At 47.5% G+C, this 22,023-nt stretch overlaps 1 long non-coding RNA gene across 1 annotated transcript; it reads right to left on the bottom strand.

Moving 5' to 3' along the window:
* Positions 1-918: 918 nt before the first annotated feature.
* On the bottom strand, positions 919-5,025 carry LOC147961451 (uncharacterized). The gene is made up of 4 exons (XR_015611858.1): positions 4,541-5,025; positions 3,817-4,080; positions 3,619-3,710; positions 919-1,374 (listed from the first exon to the last, which is right to left on the bottom strand). It is a non-coding gene; the product is annotated as an uncharacterized LOC147961451 (long non-coding RNA).
* Between the last annotated feature and the right edge of the window lie 16,998 nt (positions 5,026-22,023).

Raw genomic sequence — 22,023 nt, 5'->3', positions numbered from 1 at the left:
AAGCACCTGGAGGAGCAGTGCGCCCTGGCGGACTTCAACATCCAGAACGGGTCGACGTTGCACCTGATTACCCGCCGCCCGGGGTGAACTTTGCTGCCATCGTTCTTATTCCTAAGATTCCTAGCCCAACTAGGGTGTCTGATTATAGGCCGATAAGCTTATGTAAATGTAATTCTCAAGGTTATACCTAAATGCTTGGTTAATAGAATGAGATATTTGCTTGATGACCTCGTATCACCAGAGCAAAGTGCATTTGTTCATAGCAGGATGATTACTGATAATGTTCTAATGGCTTTTGGGTGAATCCACCACATCAAACAAGAAAACACTAGTAGAAAAACTCGCATTAGCGACGGCTTCCGGGAGCAGTTGTGACCAAGCTGAACAAAGTCACATATGATATTCCTATAGTGCAGTTATTATTGTTATATATAGGGAGTGAGCCTAGCTCAATTGGTTGGGGGAGTGGAAGTACAAACCGCAACACCTAGGTTCAAATTCTCACAGAGGCAAATTTAGGTTCATATTTATTCTTGGATGGGTCTAGCGTGCGCCCATTGGCTCGCTAGGGATCCCGAGCGGCCGGCAAAAAAAGGAAATTTTTGGTCCCCCGTACCAAAAAGGAAACCGCCGGTCCCCCACACCCTGACGCGCACCAGGCGGGCGTCCTGGAGCGGCCAGCTCCGCCAACCGATCACGCCTCTAGATCGCCATGGCAAGGAGAAGAAGCAGAGATCCAAACTGAGGAAATGAAGGGAAAAAACTGCAGCAAAAACCTGTGAGTTTCCCCTTCTCATATCTCTCCCCTTCCCCTCTATGCATGTTGAACCTCCCTACCTGCTGTTCTCTCAACCTCCTTGTGGAGATCTTGTTACCAGCAAAAAAAATTCCCCAGGCACTGAAGCCAGCAAGCCCCCCTTTACTATGTGATATGTATGAACTCATGTACCATCTTTTGCATAGTATGTGCAATTCCGGGGGGTGAAAAAGACAGAAGATTGATGGACCATAAAACCAACAAAAACATGTGGAACTAGGTGAAAACCTTCATGTGCCAACTTTTGCATACTATGTGCAACTAGAGAAGCCTTGATGTACCAACTATACTAGCAAACATGTGCAACTGTGACGGCTGTGGTTTCTGAAGTTTCTGGTTTGTAACACTGCACTAGGTACTTGGTCAGCTCCGTAGGCAGCGTCTCAGCTACGTTCGGAAGACCCCCCGAATAGCCTCTCACACAAATCTGCTCCTTGCATTGGAGTCAGTTCTTTATTCAACTTGACAAATCTCTCTGGGGACGCCCTTATCCTACCAGCCTGTGACGGGCAGTCTGGATTCTCTCCTTCATTCATCTCAACTTCTGCGTTGACATCCTGGATATAGAAAAAAAAAAGAACAGTTGAGTGAAAACTTGTGCAAGTATATAACTAACCATGCCAACTAAAAAAGGCTGGTGATTCCCCTTCATTTGATATTTTTAAAAATACAACTAGAAAATGAGATACTGTTGGATAATGTTGATGATGCCAACTAATGAGATATTCTTGTGCGACTAGAAATGCTGATGATGCAAACTAATGAGATATTCTTGTGCAACTAGAGAGGCTGAGGATGTCAACTACTTGGATAATGTTGTCCAACTAGAATTGCAGACGGTGCCAACTAAAGAGATACTCTTCTGCAACTAGAAAACCTGAGGGTGCCAAATCATTAGATACTGTTGGACAATCCCTCAAATTTTTTAAGATGGGATTAATCTGAATTCTTGTGCAACTAGAGAGGCTGAGGATGTCAACTACTTGGATAATGTTGTCCAACTAGAATTGTTGAGGGTGCCAACTAAATAGATACTATTCTGCAACTAGAAAACCTAAGGGTGCCAAGTCGTTAGATACTGTTGGGCAATCCTCAATTTTTTTATGTGATTAATCTGAGTTCTTGTGCAACTAGAGAGGCTGAGGATGTCAACTACTTGGATAATGTTGTCCAACTAGAATTGCTGAGGGTGCCAACTAAATAGACACTCTTCTGCAACTAGAAAGCCTGAGGGTGCCAAGTCGTTAGATACTCTCGGGCAATCCTCAATTATTTTTAGATGGGACTAATCTGAGTTCTTGTGCAACTAGAGAAGCTGAGGATGTCAACTAGTTGTATATTGTTGTGCAACTAGAATTACTGAGGTTGCCAACTAATTAGATACTATTCTGCAACTAGAAAGCCTGAGGATGCCAAGTCGTTACATACTCTTGGGCAATTCTCAATTTTTTTTAAGATGGGACTAATCTGAGTTCTTGTGCAACTAGAGAAGCTGAGGATGTCAACTAGTTGTATATTGTTGTGAAACTAGAATTACTGAGGTTGCCAACTAATTAGATACTATTCTGCAACTAGAAAGCCTCAAGATGCCAAGTCGTTACATACTCTTGGGACAATTCTAAAAAACTTGAAGATCACAATTCTAAAAAACTCTTGTACAGATCAACACTCCAATCATCAAAAATCCAAGCAACATACCAGAGATTGACTAGCAGGATCACAAAAATGATGCATCTATACAAATGAATTTGACTGTTTTTCCTAGAAAAATACCTAGAAGGGGCTGAGTTAACAATCTGTGAGAACGAAAATGTTGTTAATATTTCAGTACTATATTATTTGGGTAAGGTAGCAGACTATACACGCATAAGTGGAGGTGGATTAGATGACTGAATGAAAAATTATCGATAACATAGATGAATTGCACAGACATCAAAAGTCCGATTGCTCCCATCAATATCTAGTAAGATAAGATTACAACTGTTAAGCTATAAAATTTGCATTTTCTACTTCAGCTGCCATAGAAACCCAAGTTGAATCAACATTGCAAGTAAATTTCCAGTCTAAATATCATCGATTGTGCAACTGGTTAGCCCTTAATGTGCAACTTCATAAGTTGGCTAGCCAACTGAGATATGTATACGAGTCATCCAACTACGTTTGCGTTCCTGTGCAACTATTATAACAAACTAGCCAACTAGTTACTTACATGCGGCAACTTACGAGAAAACAAAGAAACCACACAGATGCATTTACAAGAAAAAAAAAGAGGTACATAATGTAATGAAGCTCTAGAGAGAGTATCATGTTTAACGAGACAAATGTAGTCTAGGCAAAAATAGATGGATCAAGATAGGATGTTGAACCATACCAATAGTTGCGAAATTAGAACAACCCGCCGCGAAAATCCAACTCAAACCCTAATTACTATACAAACCCACCACTAATCCTAATCACCATAGCTCCTTGAGCAAGATGCCGAAAGTACTGTACATATGCGGACGAGAGTATGCATGCTTCTAGTTTACAAATAGTAGTTGGTCGAGCTTACAATGACCCGCGTCTAGCTAAATTGAAGTAAGCAATGTGAAGCTAGGTTCATCTAGCCAATTTAGTATCGTTATCTTGTGTAACTGCTTGATGGTCATATCCAACTGAGAACTATTATGTGTGCAACTACAACTGCTACACATGCCAACAAAAAATATGAATAGCAAAAATAGATCAACTTAACACAAGGCTTAAACAAAAATGTCATCTAGTCTTTGTATCTTCATGAAAGTGGATAGGATTTTCTATACCTGAAGCATACAGAGGCAACAAGCATAGCACAAAAGTAGCAGAATGTAGGACACCCAATTTCATCCAAATCAACGGACCTCTAGCGAGTGTGCTACAGAGATAAGATTAAGCTGTATCAGAAATGCGTACTGATACAAGTGCCTGTGCAACTTGAGCGGCAGCAGAAAAAACAACTTGCGTTCCCCGACATGACATACCAGATATTGACGGGAAGCTGCCATGAGCTCGTACAAGGCCAAGTTGAATCACAGCCGCGCGGAGCTGCCATGAGTTCGTACAAGGCCAAGTTGAATCACAGCCGCACGGAGCTGCCATGAGCTCGTACAAGGCATGTGTGTAAAAATCATCATCATCAGCTTGCTAGTATTTCCGTCCCTGCGTTCAAACACCACCTGAAAGACCGTCCAGATTGACGAACGCAAAGCATGCTAGTATCTCCCTTCTCCGCGTTCAATTACCATCTGAAAAGAGACCGTCCAGATTGGTCATTGACCCTGATACAACACAAAATGATGATCCTGATACAACACAGAATAATGATCCTGATAAGCTTATGCTACTAGTTAACACGAACCACATTATGAATTGATCATTGTGAGATAGTTACACATTACAAGTCAGACAACAAATTTGTACACCTAACTCTGGTCGACCATAGCAACTCAAACTAGAAATTGATGTACGAAATGCAGACTAATCCCGTCATTGCAATGGAAGGAACACCCATGTCAGGTATAAATGCATAAGATCAAATATCAGAAACAAAAAAGCAAATGATGTTCCTGAATTACTGCATCAGGTGATCTGGTGCTGGATTCTGTTGTTCCCTTAGCTAGCTCATACTTGTTCTTAATTTTTTTTGCATGCATCCATTGCAACTATGGAGAGACAGAGAGAGGAGAGGCCGCAGGGAACACCTACACGTCCTCCATGTAGCCGAGTGACGGGGGGAGAGGTGGTGGTGTTGGTGGTGCATGGCCGTCCGTGTGGACGTTGTCAATGGCGGAGGAGGCAGCTGGGTTCACGTGGTGGTGGCGCGACACCGCGGCCCGATCTGGATGAGGCGGGTCTTGGACCTCATGCCTGGAGCTCATGGGGGAGGCGAGTGCTACGGCCTCGTCTTCACCGTCGTAGAGGGGATGGAGGGACGAGCAGGGAGGGCCATGGCCTGGATCCATGGCTCCACGGCGGCCTGGACCGCACCGTCGCCGGGAAGGTTCCAGGTGGGGGATCTCGGGGTCGAGCCAGAGGAGGAGGCCGGCTTGTGGATGCGGTCATGCGGATCCGGTGAGGGCCGCGCTCGGAGGAGCCGACGGCGACTGGATCCAGATGAATTTGGGGAGATGCGAGAAAGCGAGAGACAACGGGGTGGATGGTGGGCTAGGCCGGCAGGCTGGAGTGGGATGACGGTGGGTGGGCTCCCGACCAGATGACATCTGGAGTGGGGATGCGCGTGTGTGATTGAAATCTCTCGCAAAAAAGTGCGCGTGCACTTTTGAGATTTTGGGTTTATTCTTAAAGATCGGGCTTTTTAGGTATTCACGCATTTATTGAGGACTAGGTTCGATACATAAGCGAGTTTAAAAATCCTAATACTCATATTTAAAAAGTCCATTTTCTAGTTGGTGCAGAGGCCAGGGAAGTGAAATTCTCCCCCAAAAAAGGGAGATCTGCCAAAACAGGAACGCCCGACCTCGACACGGGGGAGATCGTGCCGCTGCGCCCTAGGCCTTCTTGCCCCGATCTCTCCCTCCCGCCGCCGCCCGAGTTCACGCCAGCGAAGCCCGGGCCGTGGGATGTGAAGGCGGCGGCGGGGACTTCTCCCTCGCGCGCGGTGGTGTCTTCATTTGGCGTCGCCAAGATGGACACTCCGGTGATTCGGCGGCGCGGCCCGAGTTCACGCCGGCGAAACCCGGGCCGTGGGATGTGAAGGCGGCGGTGGGGACTTCTCCCTCACACGCAGTGGTGTCTTCATCTGGCGTCGCCAAGATGGACACTCCGGTGATTCAATGGCGCGGTGCAGCGGGATCCCAGCGGCGGATGTGGCGGCGGTGACAGCGGCAGCGCAGCCTCCCGCGGCAGGGGGGCCCATGTGGCGGTGGCCTTAACCCTGGATCTCGCCGGGCCTAGATGGGCTTAGGCGGGTCGACGGATCTGGTGCGCGGCGGTAGGCTGGCGCGATGGGCCTGACGTAACCGGCTGCTCTGGCACCGTGGTGGTGCCGTAGCCGGTCTGGCGGCGGCTAGGTCCTTTTGTTCTGGTCCCCGGCATAGAAGGTGGCGATTCGTGCACAAAAAGATGGATGGAGTTTTTCGAACAAATCTAGGTGAAAACCTGCTCTTGGCTAGATGCCAAGACCGGCGATGGTGGCGCTCTTCGGTGTCGTTCCCTTCTTGGAGGCATCTCTGTGGAGAAGTTCTAGGCCAACATCTGCTACCTCTGGGGGAAACCCTAGATCAGTAGATCGGAAGACGGCAGCGCTCTTGTGTCGTTTCCCCTCTGAGGGCGTCGTTCTTGGAGGTGTGCACGGGCTCGAGGGATTAGTGGACCGCAACTTTGGTGGAGCAGTGCTTCAACCTACACATTGGTGGCGACGGATCTCGACGGTGTGGCGCAGTGTAGATTCGGCGTCCGATATGCGGGGATGGACTTGCGCAGGAGGACAACGTTGTCTGGCGTCGTGGTGGCGTCGATAGAGAGAGTCCTGACACAGTCCCAGTAAGTGGCTAGGCTGGGCGTTAGGTGTTAGGCTTTGGTGTGATGTTTGTTTGGTATTAGATTCGGACATTCAATCCCCTCTATCAAAGGGATAGAAGTAGCAACAGGCACTAGTAGAAAACGGAGTTTTAAAACCGGTTCGTAAGGGCCTTTAGTGCCGGTTCCATAACCGGCACTAATTGGTGGGCACTAAAGCCCCCCCCCCCTCCTTTAGTACCGGTCCACCACGTGGCGTGAGCTCGCGCCCTGGTATGGGGGACCTTTAGTACCGGTTGGTGTTACCAACCGGTACTAAAGGTTCTTTTTAAAAAAAAATTGAAAATTTTGGAATTTTTTTTGATTTTTTTGATTTTTAATTTTTCTGAATTATTTGATGATTTAGTCTCTAATCACCTCTCTTAACTGCTCAAGTGTGGATCACTCATTCCAAATCATCTAACTTCCCGACCGGTCACCCATCCCTCTCACTATTCCAGCCCGAGCACGCTTAACTTTCGGGTTCTATTCTCCTTCGTTTCCAAGTCTGCACTTGTTGTTTTCCTGACAATAGTAAGATGCCAATCCTATTAACCCTCAGGAGTTTAGCTTGAGCATGAAGTCACACATTTCACTGTTTGAGTTTGAAACTATTATTCTAAAAAACAGTAATTATTTAGTAACACTAATATTTCTTGAATAAGTTTGACCATAGTTTGACCATAGTTTGACCAGATTTGACCAAAATTCAAAAAATTGAAATAATTATTTAGTAACACTAATATTCTTGAATAATTATGTAGTAACATTAATACTTCTTGAATAAGTAGTTTGACCAGATTTAACAAAAAAATTAAAAAAACTTAAATTTGACCATATCTTTTTTTTCTTTTGGAATTTGAGGATTTTAAAAAATTGCAAACAGGCCATAGGCGGTCTCCATCGGATGCGGATTTTCGTGCTGAATTTTTTGATATATTATACGTTTTTTCCGACATCGTATGCAAAAGTTATAGCCGTTTTACATTTCCCCTACACTTTTTGCAAAACATGTCCAAATTTAAGTTTTCAAATTTTCCTAACTAGTAGATGTAGTAATATAACTACCTCTCGAAGGATTTTATTTTTTAAAAAATTTTATCATTTTCTTTTGATTTTTTCAGAACTGAAATGGCGACACGCGGGGGGGGGGGGGGGGGTAGAGTTTGAAAATTGCCCTATAGTGCCGGTTTGTGTCACAAACCGGTACTATAGGTCAGACCCCTTTAGTACCGGTTCGTGGCACAAACCGGTACTAAAGATTAGCCCTTTAGTACCGGTTACCGGTTTGTGCCACGAACCGGTACTAAAGGTGATCGTGGGACCCCGGCCTAACGCCAGCCTGTCATCACCCCTTTAGTACCGGTTCGTGGCACGAACCGGTACTAAAGGTTCAACACGAACCGGCATTAATGCATAGCCGTTCGAACCGGCACTAATGTGTTTCACGTTTGACCATTTTTCTATTAGTGGAGTGTTGCCTGTATGACGTATTGGTGTATTACTTTGTAAAAAAATTTATAAATAATTAATAAAACGGTTGCATGCATCATCCAAATACAGAGGACAGGGTGTGTCCTCTTTTTCAAAAAAAAAAGATAGCTCCGGAAACGGTTAGAACTAGGAAACCGCTTGCAAGAAACATTCAAGGTGGTTGTTATACAGAAACCGCCTCTGATTTCTTATTAGGCAGTTTGCAACCATCAACCAGCAACGACCTGTGGCTGGTGAGTACCTCAGGGGTGCAACCTTGCTCTTCTATTTTTTTATCTGTTTCCCTTCCGCATTCCACTGTCCAGAACCAACAACAGAATTTTAAACTTCACTAAGGGCCATTTTAATTTGTAGGATTGCAAAACACAGAAATAGAAAAAACGTAGGATTAAAATGACAATGTTCATTGAATCTTTATAAGATTTGAGTTTGTTTGATTGTGTCATGGGAAAAACAAAGAATTATTTTCAAGAGGTTGGAGTGGATGTTAGAATTTCTGTGACATGTAGTACAAATAAATCCTTAAAAAAATCCTACAAAATTTAATCATACGAATCAAACGACGAACGTAGAAAAAATTTCTAAGGATTTTAATCCTTCAAAAATCCTATGAGGATCCTTTGAATCAAAGAGACCCTAAGAGCATCTCCAGCCACGCCCCCAACAGGCCCTCTCAGACCACTTTTTCGGCACCGGCGACAAAACAAATGGCTCAGTCAGACCACCAAGAGCCCGTTTTCCGTCGGATTGGGCTGAAGACGCTGGCGTACCCAACTTGAACCCGGCGCGCTGGGGGTTGCCTGGGGGCGCCGGACGGACCGTTTTTGGCGCGAACTGTGATGGGCCCGCCTTGTCAGCGACACGCCGCTTCGTCGTCCACATCGCCTCGTTTCCTGTGGGAATCAATGCCAATTGACGCGCTGCCGCGTCGTCGCCTCCATTGATGCCGCGCCTGGCACGATGCAGCACGCCGGTCAGCATGCCCATTGATGCTGCGCAGTGAAGCGTCGCGTCGCCCGGCGCCACGGCCGTCCGCCAGGCGTCTCCTGGCATGCGCCTCTGCCACCCTTGCTCCGGCTATAAAAGCCGGACTCCTCGTCGGTGAACGCCGCACCGCAGCAAAAAATCGCCTCCCCCCTCCCCCGCTCGCACACTCCACACGCCCACCGACGAGCAATGGCAGCGCGGTACCCAGGCGACTCCGTGACGGAGAACGGCTTCGGCCGCCGCCACCTCCACGAGTGGGAGGCGCGCCTCCTTTTGGAGGCCGACTACCCGGCTCCCCCGGACATGAGGGTGCCGGGTGCGTGGCGCTTGAGCGCCGGCGGCGTGCTGGTGCCACCCGCTCCCACCGGGGCGGACAGGCGGGCAGAGATCGCCCGCGTTAGGTCGTCGCTAACAGAGGATCAGCGGCGAACGCTGGCGTACTCCCCCGACAACAACGCGTTCTGGACGCCTACTTCGACCGCCGCCGTGACGGCCTGATCGCCTCCACCAATGGCGTCGTGCCTCGCGGCCGCCACAACGCCGAAGGGTGGCGCGGGTGGTGGGGGTGCCCGGCCGCACCCTCGAGAACGTCCTCGACTACATCGAGGCCGGCAACACGCCCCGCCTCGAGTACCCCGCCCCCGCTCCCCCGTCCTTCTCTCTCCGCTGTGGCAGCTCGTGGACGCCGCGGCGGTTGTCGGACGCGACGACCTCCTCCTCCTCGGGCGGCTCGCCGGCGGCCTTTGCCGTCAAGCCCGAGCCGCAGGACACGGCGGGGGAGTCCCCGCTAGGGCGCCGCACCCGCAGCGGCGCCGTGACCATCCCTGAGGAAGGCCGCGGCGGTTGCCTGCGCCTCGTCCGACCGAAAACCGAGCCGGAGCCTCCCCTGCTCCCGGTGAAGCCGGAGCACCTCGCGATGGCCGCCGCCGACGAGACGGCCATGAAGTGGGCGAGGGAGGACTACGTCCGCGAGCAGGTGGCTCGCCAGCGCCGCGCCATCAAGTACTCAAGGCGCGCCACCACCTCCCCGTCCGCGAGGTGGACGGCGCCGTCTACCTCGACAGCGACGAGGAGGAGGCCGGGCCATCCCGCGTCGACGACCATGGACAGGGCTGCAGCAGGGACGGCGGCGGGTGGCAGGGCGAGGACGACGAGGAAGACAACGACGACGACGACGACGACGACGGAGACTACACCGACTTCTACAAGCGCCTAGGCATGTAGAAGTCGGACGGCGGCGAGGCGCGGCGAGGACGGTGTAGCTAGGCTGTGTTTGTTTTTTTATTTATTTTTTGTACAAATTTGGATGAATGTCGCCGAGTTTGGATGAATTTCGACGAGTTTGTGTCAAAAAACGCTGAATAGATTTATCCGTGGGGCTGACCTGAGGACGACGACTGGAAACGCGGTCGCCCCCACGCCGAAAATCTCGCCGGCTTGCCTCAGGACACATTTTTTTGACATCCTATGGGCCGAACGGCTGGAGATGCTCTAAGAATCGACTCTTGTATGCGCTTCTTCCCGTGACCGCGGTCGACCTAGTCTATCCATCCGCGGTGACAGATCCGCCCATCCGCGACGGCGCAGTGGCACATCTGGCCGTCTGTGGCGGCCCGATGGCTGATCCGCTAATCCACCACACCATGTCACCTTGCCCATCAGCCGTGACACCTTAGCCTGTCCAAGGCACCACCGCCCATCCAGGGCATCGTGGTGCATGATCACCCAGCCGACATGGTGTGGCACCTATAGCCATCCGCAGCGGCGCGATGGCAGATCCACCTGTCGGCGGTTCACGGCCACACGGTGTGTGTTGGACCGCAGAAAAGAGGTGCATACACTGCAAAAAAATAAAAACTACTACATGACACAGCCAGTATACGTCCAGCAGACAAAACCCTAAAAAAATGACTCTCTCTTCATGCCGGCGGCTCCTATTTGGCAGGATCGCGCGCTAGCGACATAGCGCGCACCCCCAAGCTCCCGATCGAAGTATGGGCCGGCCCAAAATGTTTTTTCCCCTTTTTCTGTTTTCTCTACCAGTTTTTCTTTTTGTTTCTTATTTTTTTGTTTTTCTATTATATTTACTTCTTCTTTTTATTTTTCTTTTTTATTTTTTATTTTTTCTTTTTTCTTTTTTAATTTATTTCCTTTTTCCTGTTGTTTTTCTTTCTTTTTCCTTTTTATTTTTCCTTTCTGCTTTCTTTATTAGTTTCTCACTTTTTTGCGATTTTCTTTTTCAAATTCTTGAATTTTTTTTGTTCATCAAATTCAGAAAATGTTCATCAATTAAAATAATGTTCATCGGATTCAATTTTTTGTTCCTCCGATTTTAAAAAATATTCATCAATATTCAAAATTTGTTCCTCAAACTAAAAATATTTTTAGAAAATTATAATTTTGTCACCGTTTTCAAAAAATGTTCATCAAATTAAAAAACAAATTCATTGAATTCAAATTTTCTTCATCATTTTTCAAAAAAATATTCAATACAAAAAATGTTCGGCAAAATAATGTGCATCATAAAAAATGATAGGCAAAATATTCAATTTTTTGTTCCTCCGATTTCAAAAAATGTTCATCAATATTAAAAAATGCTCATAAAATTTTTTCGGCAAAATAACAAAATCTTCATTAAAATTTAGAAAATGTTCATTCTTTTTAAATCGTGAACATACTTTGAATTCAAGAACTGTTTTTAATAATTCACAGTTTTTTAAAAAATAGCACCTGTTGTTGTCCTGAATTATTTTGACATAGAATAAAACAAAAACAGAACCTTTGCTTGCCATATCAAATCCCACAACCTCCTCGATTCATCCGGGTTGGAACTAGAAGCACCACCTTGAAACTGTAGTTCATGGTGAGCCATGGCGAGACGATAAGCACTTCAAACAGTAAATACTCCCGTCCGCTCAGGTTGCCATGCTATAAAATTCTCTCTTTGCCTCGGAGATGAATAGATCTTTAAAACTTCTTCCTCATCCATTGGCAGACATATTCAGATAACAACTCAGATTTCCATGCACCATGTTCATCAAGAAAATCAGAAACATGGTTAAGCCTGCAATTACCTTGAGGTGTGATCCGTCTAAATGATGGGCCGTTAGGGATCCACGGATCCCGCCATGTCCTCACAGATTCTCCATTCCCCACACGCCAGATCACCCCCTTCTTCAATAATTCTAAGCCATGCGCAATACCTTTCCACACAACAGACTTCCCCTAATCTTCTTACCCTAAAATCATTTTTTACTTTTAATTAAACAAAAAAAATAGATAATTGCTAGGACCCGCCGGCCAGTGGCACCGGCGGGCATGCGGTGGCCACTGGCGAGGCCGTGTTGGCGGGAGGCGACGGTGCGGTCGGCAGCAGGTGCACGGCAACGGCGGGCGCATGCAAGGCAGCAGAGGCGTGCGCGGGTGGCGGCAGGGGTGCGGCCGCGTGCTCGGGTAAGGCGGCAGCAGGCGATGGCGTGTGCGGGCAAATGTTACAGGACATCTTCCCATAAACCTGAAGAAAAAGGTCTCTTTTAGGAGATTCTCTAAAGATAAAGTTAGTCTACAGAAACTGTTGAAAAGGGTTTTTTTGCCCCAACTTTCTGTAAACGGCGATTATTTTAGAAACAGGGGACTGTTAAAGTTGCTCTTACGTCCCTAGCCATTTGTACAGGACGACCATCAGACAAATATAACATCCGTTCCAAAATAATTGAAGTTGTGAAATACCATTCTTGCCTCTTGTAATCCTCTATAACATATATTTATATACTATTATATGGGTTTTTCTTTTGAAAAGGAGGATTACCCCGAGTCTCCACATCGAGCAATGCACACATTCATCTTTATCAAATTATTAAACAAGGCCTTTCTAAATAAATATATAGATTAACTCAAAACCACCTTTCTGACGAAAACAGTCGCCCAACCTACAAGATTAATGGTGTGTCTTGATCTCCCGCCATGCACATCAAAAAATCCGATGGCCTCACCAAGCTAGTCGGCTAGCCAGGAACACCAACCGATCAGACCCTCGGCGTGCACCGCATGAGCAAGCTCTAGAATCCGTCGCCGCCATCTTCCGCAGTCCCATTTTCCGGAGCAATCAATAAACTGATCTTGCCAGACCCTTCTGTCATCGACGCCACCACGACGCCCGACACAGCCAACCTCCTGCGCGCCCATCAAACGGTATCCAGTGGCGAGACCCCGCTGCACCTTGCCACCAAGACTCACCGCCGTTGATACTGTAGATGGCACACCGCTCCACCTTGGTCACCGCACGAGAAGCATACGGAGAGCTGCGCCCAGCCACCTAGCCAAACACTTGTCTCTCCAACCGATGTACAACCCCAAAGATGATGCCCCCATGGGGGTGACGACGCAGGAACCTCGCCATTATCCGATCCGGAAAGCCTGAATCTGGGGTTTCCCATGGGTCATACAGGAAACGCAAATCGCCCCACAACGACCCCAACGAGGTAACGAAATCTGCGGGCGCCGCCGTTAACAGTTCTGGATGAGGCCGGACCAAGCTTTCATTGGCAAATTCACGCCCATCCCCGGCTGGATCACCAAATCGACCTCCCTCGTCATCCAGCACACCAATGGGTGACGTCTGCTACTGGGAAACCGCACGACCAGAGCCGCACCACCCCGGAACCGCCATGTCCCGCCTAGGTGAGCCATCGACGGCGAAGGGCCCTCACCGCTACGCCGCTGATGCCGGATGATGCACACGTCTAGGAGACCCGCGTGAATCTCCACCGCAGCGACATCCCGAAGCTGCGGCAGAGGAATGCCCCGCCGCCGACATCATCCCCCGCCCCGAGATTTGCCCCGCAAAGCTTCGCGACAGCGAGGAGAAGGAGGAGACCGGGAGGGATGGGGTCGAGGAGAGGGGTGGCAGCAGCACCTCTCTATACGTGTATTCGCTGTTATAATTGTAGCAGATTTTTATAAAAAAAACTAATCAACCTTAAACAAGTTTGACTTAGACAAACCTAAAACTTCAATCATTTCGATAAAGATGGAGTAGTCATCAAAGTTACATCCAGAACGTGGTAGGACCCAGTGTCGGTGGATTCATGTCATGAGCCACCGTGCACGCCATGTATGCGCTCCCCCCACGGCCGACGATCCGGAGCTCCCCCTTCTTTCCCTACTTGAGAGCGAAGGTGGTCACCTGCACCACACGGCGGTGGCAGCGAGGGTCGTCGTCGTCAACCCTCTACGCGCAACACTCAACCAGGCAGTACCTGCTGCCTCCTCCCATGTACACCAGCGTGGCCCCGAGGTGCCCCGTCGACTCATAGTCGAAGTCGAACAGCCTCTCCTCGCTGAGCTTCTAGTCTGGCGCCGGGTAGTTGGCTCGTGCAGGAGATGAGCTTCCCACTCGTGCAGAGAGCGGCGGCCGAAGCCATTCGCCGCCGCCCCATCACTGGGGAACCTTTGGCCCATCGTCTGTGGTGGCTGTGAACGGGGAGGGAGAGGAAAGAGGGCTCGTCGGCAGTGGCTCTGCACAGAGCGGGAGAGACGGGTTGCGGGCGGGTATGTCCACCGGCAAGGGAGGCGCTGCTTTATATAGCGGCCGGGGGGTGGTGCTGTGTGTACGCGTGGCGGGAAGGGGGCGCGTCGCCGCACAGCGCCGCCCGTGAGGAACCAATGAAAGGCTGACCGGCGGCAGCCTTGGCATTGATTCCCCGCGGGAAACCGAGGCGATGTGAGGACGACGAGACGCTGGTCACTGAATCGGCGGGCCCGCCATTCTTTTGCACCAAAAACGATCACCCCGGCGCCCCCCAGCGTGCCGGGTTCGGCCTGGGTCCGCCAGCGCCAGTTTTGGCCCTAACCGACGAAAATTGAGCTCTTGGGGATGTGATTGGGCCGTTTTTTAGACGCCGGCGCCCAAAAAAGGGCCTAGGGGACCTGTTGGGGGCGCGGCTGGAGATGCTCTTACATCCCTAGCCATGTGTAGACAACCACCACGCAAATACATCGTCCGTTTCAAAATAATTGAAATTCTCGAACACCATTTTTGTCTCTTACTTAGGATCCTCAATATTTCTAGACTACTACACGAGTATTCGGTGTTATAGATTGTAGCACATTTTTTATAAAATAGTGATCAAACTTAAGCAAGTTTGACTGAACAAAATTTCTTTTAATATCCTGCCTAATCCCTCTAACATCTGGACCACATAGTCTGAATGGTTAGGGCGGTTTGAGGTCGGCTTTGAAGACGCCCTGACAAGTGAAAGGCATAGCACGGAGCTGCGCTTCTACGCTTTCGCAATTGTAAAGCAACCTGTATCCAGTGATTATGGATGTGACTGAGATTTATCAAAGTCCAAATGTACTGTGATCAATATTGCCCGCCAGCCCTGCTTACATCCCTTAGCCATGTGACTGAGATTTATCAAAGTCCAAATGTACTGTGATCAATATTGCCCGCCAGCCCTGCTTACATCCCTTAGCCATGTGTAGACGACCACCAGGCAAATACAACGTTCGTTCCAAAATAATTGCAGTCCTCGAACACCATTTTTGTCTCTTCAGCGTGTTTGTTTGGAGGGAGTTGCCCATGGGGAATGAGAGTTTAAGGTCTATGGGAGTTAAATTCCTTTGATTGGCTCAGGTACATGGGAGTTAGGATGGGAAGAGGAAGGGGAATGAAAAGGTCCAACTCCCTTGAATCTCTTCCCTGGGAGGATCAGGTAATTAAGTGTGGGAGTGGGAATTGACGTAAAAAGAAAAATTGTTCGCTCACGCTCTTGTTGTTTAACAGCTGATGAAGCGCTCATTTTTCTTATCCAAACTCTGACTTATATTCATCTATAGTCCATATTCAAATCTCTGACTTATATTTAGGCGGAGGGAGTATAACAGTAGTAGTCATCAAAGTTACATCCAGAATGTGATAGGGCTGAGTGTCGGTTGATTCAGGTCATGAGCCACCGTGTACGCCATGGATGCGCGCCCCCCACGGCCGACGATCCGGAGCTCCCCCATCTTGCCGTACTTGAGAGCGAAGGTGGTCATCTGCACCACCCAGCGGCGGCAGCGAGGGTCGTCGTCGTCAACCCTCTCCGTGCAGCACTCAACCAGGCAGTACCTGCTGCCTCCTCCCATGTACACCAGCGTGGCCCCGAGGTGCCCCGCCGATTCAAACTCGAACAGCCTCTCCTCGCTGAGCTTCCAGTCCGGCCCCTCGCTGGCCTCGCCGGCGGGCTCAGCCCGCCTCGACGGCAAGTCGCACGACGCGACGCGCCCGGGCGCCTCGTCCGCGAGCCCGACCCACGCGTCCAGCTCACCGTCGTCGTGCGCGTCCCCGCGGAACAACAGCAGCCACTCGCCGTGGTAGCGGAACCCGCGTCGAACCAGTAGGTGTTGTTAGGTTGATCTCCTCTGTGCAAGCCCAACGGCCTGCCAGGCCCTTGGTCAATGCGCCCTGATCGGGGGCGCAGAACCCATTATGATTGGTGGGCCCCTGTGACCCGCACTATATAAACAGAAGTGGGGGCCGGGGCATGACTCACGAGGTTAATCGCTACCGCAAACCCCATCGATATTCCCTACCGATCTAGGGTTAGCGCGGTGCTCACGGGAAGCTCCACTACCACCACCATCCACTCACTGCCATCACCGGCCACCGTCACCATGGCCGGCACCGGGAGTTCTTCATCTGGACCAGGAGAAGGTAGGTGTACCGGAAAGATCTAACCGTCCCGATCCAGAGGATCTATCAATGGTATCAGAGCCAGATCGGGTTAGATTTTTTCAGTAGAAAGATACAACAGTAAAAGTAAATCAAAGAAAAGTTTTTCCCCTCCCCAAAGAACCCTAGAAGGGCAAAGATATCTCAAAGAATGAATCCTCAACGGAAAAAGTAGCGCCGCCGCTCCGGCCACGTCGTTCCTCTCGATCCCGAATCGCATCGGCATGCCGAGGATCCGGGAAGAAGAACACAACCCTGCAAAGGGCAAAGGGGGCACCGCAGCCACGCCGTTCGACGGCGTCGCGCTTCCGCTGAGGGAAACGCGTCACCAGCGAAGGTGAGGCAACGGCGCCACAGATCATCGCCGGACGCACAGGAGCAGGGAACGGCTCCGTCGCGCCTCACTCGTCTTTCTCTGCCACTGGATTTGATGGATGGGAGAAAAGGATGGAAAAGGAAAAAGAAACGGGCGCCGCGGCGCGGTTCAGTGGTTGTTGACGCCGGCGCGCTGGCGTGGCGCGATGCCCTGGCAAACGAGACAGAGAGGAGCTCACGCCTACTCTCTGCCACAGAGAAGGAGGGAGTAAAGAAGAAGAAGAAGAAGGAGAGAAAAGAGAGTAGCGCGCGGGGGGAAGGGTGCAGAGAGGAGCTGGCGTGCCTCTGCACCCTTCTCCTCGCGCGCACGGCGCGGTGGTGCTCCACCTCGTCGCTGGCGGCCAGCGGCGCGGGCGTGTCGCTGCAGCTCGACCCCGTGCGGGACAGAGAGAGAGAGAGGAGCAAGAGGTCGCGAGCGGCGCGGGGGGAGGAAAGTGACCGAGGGTTTATCTCGGGTGCCAGTTTTGATCGCCCGATCTGTACGCTAGGCCGTCGGATGGCAATCGACGGCTGGTATTAACCCTAGCCGGGTGCCACGGGCCATCTGGGCCGAAAGTAAAGAAGGCCAGCAGCCGACCGCTCGGGCCAAGGCCGGCAGCTGTAGCGAGCAGGCCGTGGGCCGCGTCGCTCGGGCCGCAGCCGCGCAGCGCACAGTAAGCGGGCTGTAGGCCACACACACAAAAAAAGGGGGGGGGGGTTTCTCTGCTTTTTTTTACACAACTGAATTTGATGAATTTTGTCCAGTTTTTTGGGCAGATTTCAAATAGTTTTTCTATGCCAATTTTTTCCCAACAAAAATTTTGTCTTAGAAAATATAAAAGTAAGCAGAAAAAGAAATGTTCATGAACTTTACAAAGAAAATAATAAAGTTCATGAATTTTTCTTTAGGGGAAAAAAGGTAAACAAAAAAAAGTTCTGAAAATGAAAATAGAAAGTTTTCAGAAAAAGAAAGAAAGAAAAGTTCATGAATTTTATAAAGAAAAATAAAAAGATCATGAATTTTTTATTCATGTTTTTCCGCTGCATAAACAATTATAGTGCTCTTTTACAAAGAAAATAAAAGTTTAGATAGAATTATATTTAAAGAGCATATTAAAGTAATTACTGAAATGAAATGATTATGTTATTTTTACGACCAACGTTGTTAATAACATGATCATGTTTTATTATTGAAAATAAAATTGCTCTTTTAAAAGTTAATAGAACTAAAAAAAGATTAAATTATTGGTTCTCTAATGCATTTTTGAACCAAGCGGTTAAAATTGCTTAGGGAGTAAAAGAGTAGAGAATTGTTTTTGAATAGAATATTCTAAAGCTTCCGTTGCAAAGTAAAAGTTTTATCCTCCAATTAAATTGGAACCAACGGGAAAATTTAATTGGAAGAAATGTTCTTAGCAATGTTTTCCCCCTATGGGTGAAATAAGATGCAGATAGTTTCCGCTATGACAAAAGAAAATATGGTATTGTTATTTTCTGACCAACGTTGATCATAACAATGCTATAATTCTATGAGTCTTATGTTCAAAGTTTAAATCTCTGATAAATTTTGTATCAAAGTGATCAATTTTCAGAGAACGGATAAAGATCAAGAAATGCTCTTGAACTAGAGAAATGTATATTTCTTGTTCCCGCTGCAATAAAGTTGATGATGATGATTATTTCTTAGCAAAGTTGTTTAATAGAAATACTATCATCACATTGTTTATGAGTTATATGCATTATTTCCATTTCCGCCCAACGGTGATATGGAATTAATGTTGAAGAATGAGTTTTATTCTAATTCTACCACAACGGTGATTTAGAGTATAAAAAGGAAGTTTTACAAAAGTTTAATTTGCATATTTTTTTAACCAGACCAACGTAGGGTTATTTTTATGCTCATTATTGTTGATTATTGGCTATGTTTTCTCAGACTAAAAGTTTTTCATGCTTTCATTCGTGAAAGCGAATTGCTGGGTACTTGTGACCCGAAAGATGACCAGGAAAGGTCATAACATGAGGGAGTATGTTCTCTTTAAAGAATGGCATCAAAAGAAAAAAGATAGATCATTGAGAGTGTTGGTTGATGAATGTCTTTCATGTACTCTGTATGAAGAAGATTTCTCAGTCAACATGATTTGAGATGAAACAAGCAACATGTGTGTTTAATTTGACCAACGTCGGATCAAGCATGTGTGTCAAAGACCATTCAGATTTATTCCTAAATTTGATGATTGAATATGCAATCAAAAGAGCCAATTCTGGCAATGTTCCCTTACAGGGACTTACCCGCATGGCGGAAAAAGATGATTATGATAAAACCTGCATGGCGGGAAAAGTCTGGGAAAATACCTGCGTAACAAGGTAAAGCTGACATAATATTATGTCAAAAATCCCGTATGGCGGGAGAAATTCTGGCAAGAGAAAGATATGATAACTCATGTGCTTTAAATGCATCCCACTATGGGAGAAAAGAATGGAGTAGCTGAAAGGTGCAACCGTACACCTATGAATACGGTGCGCAGCATGATGAGTTATTCCAACTTGCCATTGGGATTATGGATGGAGGGGCTTAAAACCGCCATTCACATTCTCAATAGAGTGCCAAGCAAGTCGGTGCCCAAAACACCGTACGAGCTATGGACAGGAAGGGTGCCCTCCCTACAACACTTCAGGGTGTGGGGGTGCCCTGCTGAGGTCAAAATGGTTAATCCAAACATTGCAAAGTTAGATCCCAAAATAGTGAGTTGCCACTTCATTGGCTATCCAGACAGATCAAAGGGTTTTTGTTTCTACTGCCCAGACAGATATACAAAGTTTGTAGAAACGAGACATGCAGTCTTCTTAGAGGATGAAATGATGAGGGGGAGCTTGGTAGCTCGAAAAATTGATCCTGAGGAGAAGAGGGTGCATGCACCTAATCCGATGATTCAAGAGCCATTTTCCTCAGTACCAGTTGCAACTCCACCCATGACAACTATGGGAGTAGACCCGGAACCTGTCTGTCAGGAGCCGACTGAACCCGTTGTTGAGCATGAAAGGAAGGTGCAGTAGTAAATTTTAGATGAAGTGCCAGAAGTTGAGGCACAGAATGTGCCAGAAACTGAGGCCCTTAGAAGGTCTACAAGACCAAGAAAGTCAGCTATTTCTACTGACTTTAAAGTTTATAACACAGAAACGGTCCATATGGAAAAAGATCCCACCTCATATGAAGAAGCCATGAGAAGCCCTCATTCATTGAAGTGGATGAAGGCAATGGAAGACTCAATGAAATCGATGAGTTCCAAAGATGTTTGGGACTTAGAGGAAATTCCTAAAGGAGGCAAAACAGTAGGCTGTAAATGGGTCTACAAAATTAAGTATGAATCTAAAGGGAATATAGAAAAGTATAAAGCACGACTCGTGGCAAAAGGATTTACATAAAGAAAAGGATAGATTACAATGAGACATTTTCTCCCGTCTCATGTAAGGATTCCTTCAGAATCATAATGGCATTAGTTGCTCATTTTGATCTAGAGTTACATCAAATGGATGTTAAGACGACATTTCTCAATGGGGATTTAAAAGAAAATGTCTACATGAAATAGCCTAAGGGTTTTATCATAGAAGGCAAGGAAAATATGGGATGCCGCCTGAAGAAATCCATTTATGGATTAAGACAAGCCTCTCGACAGTGGTATCTAAAGTTTAATCAAACGATTAAAAGTTTTGGATTTAAAGAAAATATTGAGGATAACTGCATTTATGCAAAGTTTAAAAATGGGATTTTTTCCTGATCTTGTATGTGGATGATATCCTGCTTGCTAGCAGTGATATTAGTCTACTACAAGAAACAAAGAAGTTCTTATCCTCAAATTTTGACATAACAGATCTTGGTGAAGCATCATATGTTTTGGGATTAGAAATTCATCGAGGTAGGAACAATGGAGTCTTAGGACTGTCGCAGAAAGCATATTTAGAAAAGTTTCTTAAAAAGTATAATATGCATGCGAGTAAAGCCACACCTGCTCCTATAGTTAAGGGCGACAGTTTTGGGAAATTCCAATGTCCCAAGAACCAGTACGAGATCGATCAAATAAAAGCAGTACCATATGCTTTGACAGTTGGCAGCTTACAGTATGCACAAGTGTGCACTCGCCCTGACTTAGCTTTTATCACCGGGGGACTCGGTAGATATCAAGAGAATCCAGGCATGGAGCACTGGAAGATGGTAAAGAAAGCATTGCGTTATGCGCAAGGCACGAAGGACTACATGCTAATATACAGGAGAAGTGATTCCCTAGAGATAAAAGGGTATTCAGACGCAGATTTTGTGGGGGACAGAGATGATAGAAAATCCACGTTAGGATACGTCTTCACTCTCGCTGGGGAGCTATTTCGTGGAAAAGCTCCAAACAATCGATAGTTGCATCATCCACAATGTATGCAGAATTCATAGCATGCTTCGAAGCCACAGGGCAGGCGATATGGCTAAAGAAATTTGTACCCGACTTGAAAGTGATAGATTGTATTCACAAACCACTAAAGATGTACTGCGACAACCAACCCACAGTATTTTATGCTCACAGCAACAAGTCGAGTAATGCTGCCAAAACAATAGAGATAAGGTATTATGTTGTGAAAGATAAAATCCAGGATCAAACTATAAGTCTCGAGCATATAAGGACAAAGGATATGCTTGCGGATCCGCTAACGAAAGGCTTACCACCCAATGTGTTTAAGGAACACTTAGCCGGCATGGGTTTAAGGGAAAGCCTTATGATTTCTGGATAGGCCCAAAAGGAACAGAATTTGTTTCTGAACATAACGTATGTTGTAGCTGTATGATTCTATCGGCAATTGAGCTGTTATGATGAAACATGCTCTATGTACCAATATGTGATGAAACAAATAAACTAGAAAGTATAAAGTTAAAAGTAAAGTTGAGATCAAGGAGGAGAATGTTAGGTTGATCTCCTCTGTGCAGGCCCAACGGCCTGTCAGGCCTTTGGTCAATGCGCCCTGATCGGGGGCGCCCAACCCATTATGGTTGGTGGGCCCCTGTGACTCGCGCTATATAAACAGAGGTGGGGGCCGGGGCACGACTCACAAGGTTAATCGCTGCCGCAAACCCCACCGA

The sequence above is a fragment of the Triticum urartu genome, chromosome 7A (assembly GCF_056163025.1).
Source record: "Triticum urartu cultivar PI428250 chromosome 7A, HENAU_Tu73, whole genome shotgun sequence".
In the NCBI taxonomy this organism is placed as follows: Eukaryota; Viridiplantae; Streptophyta; class Magnoliopsida; order Poales; family Poaceae; genus Triticum; species Triticum urartu.
This window is presented reverse-complemented; position numbering and strand designations above follow the sequence as displayed.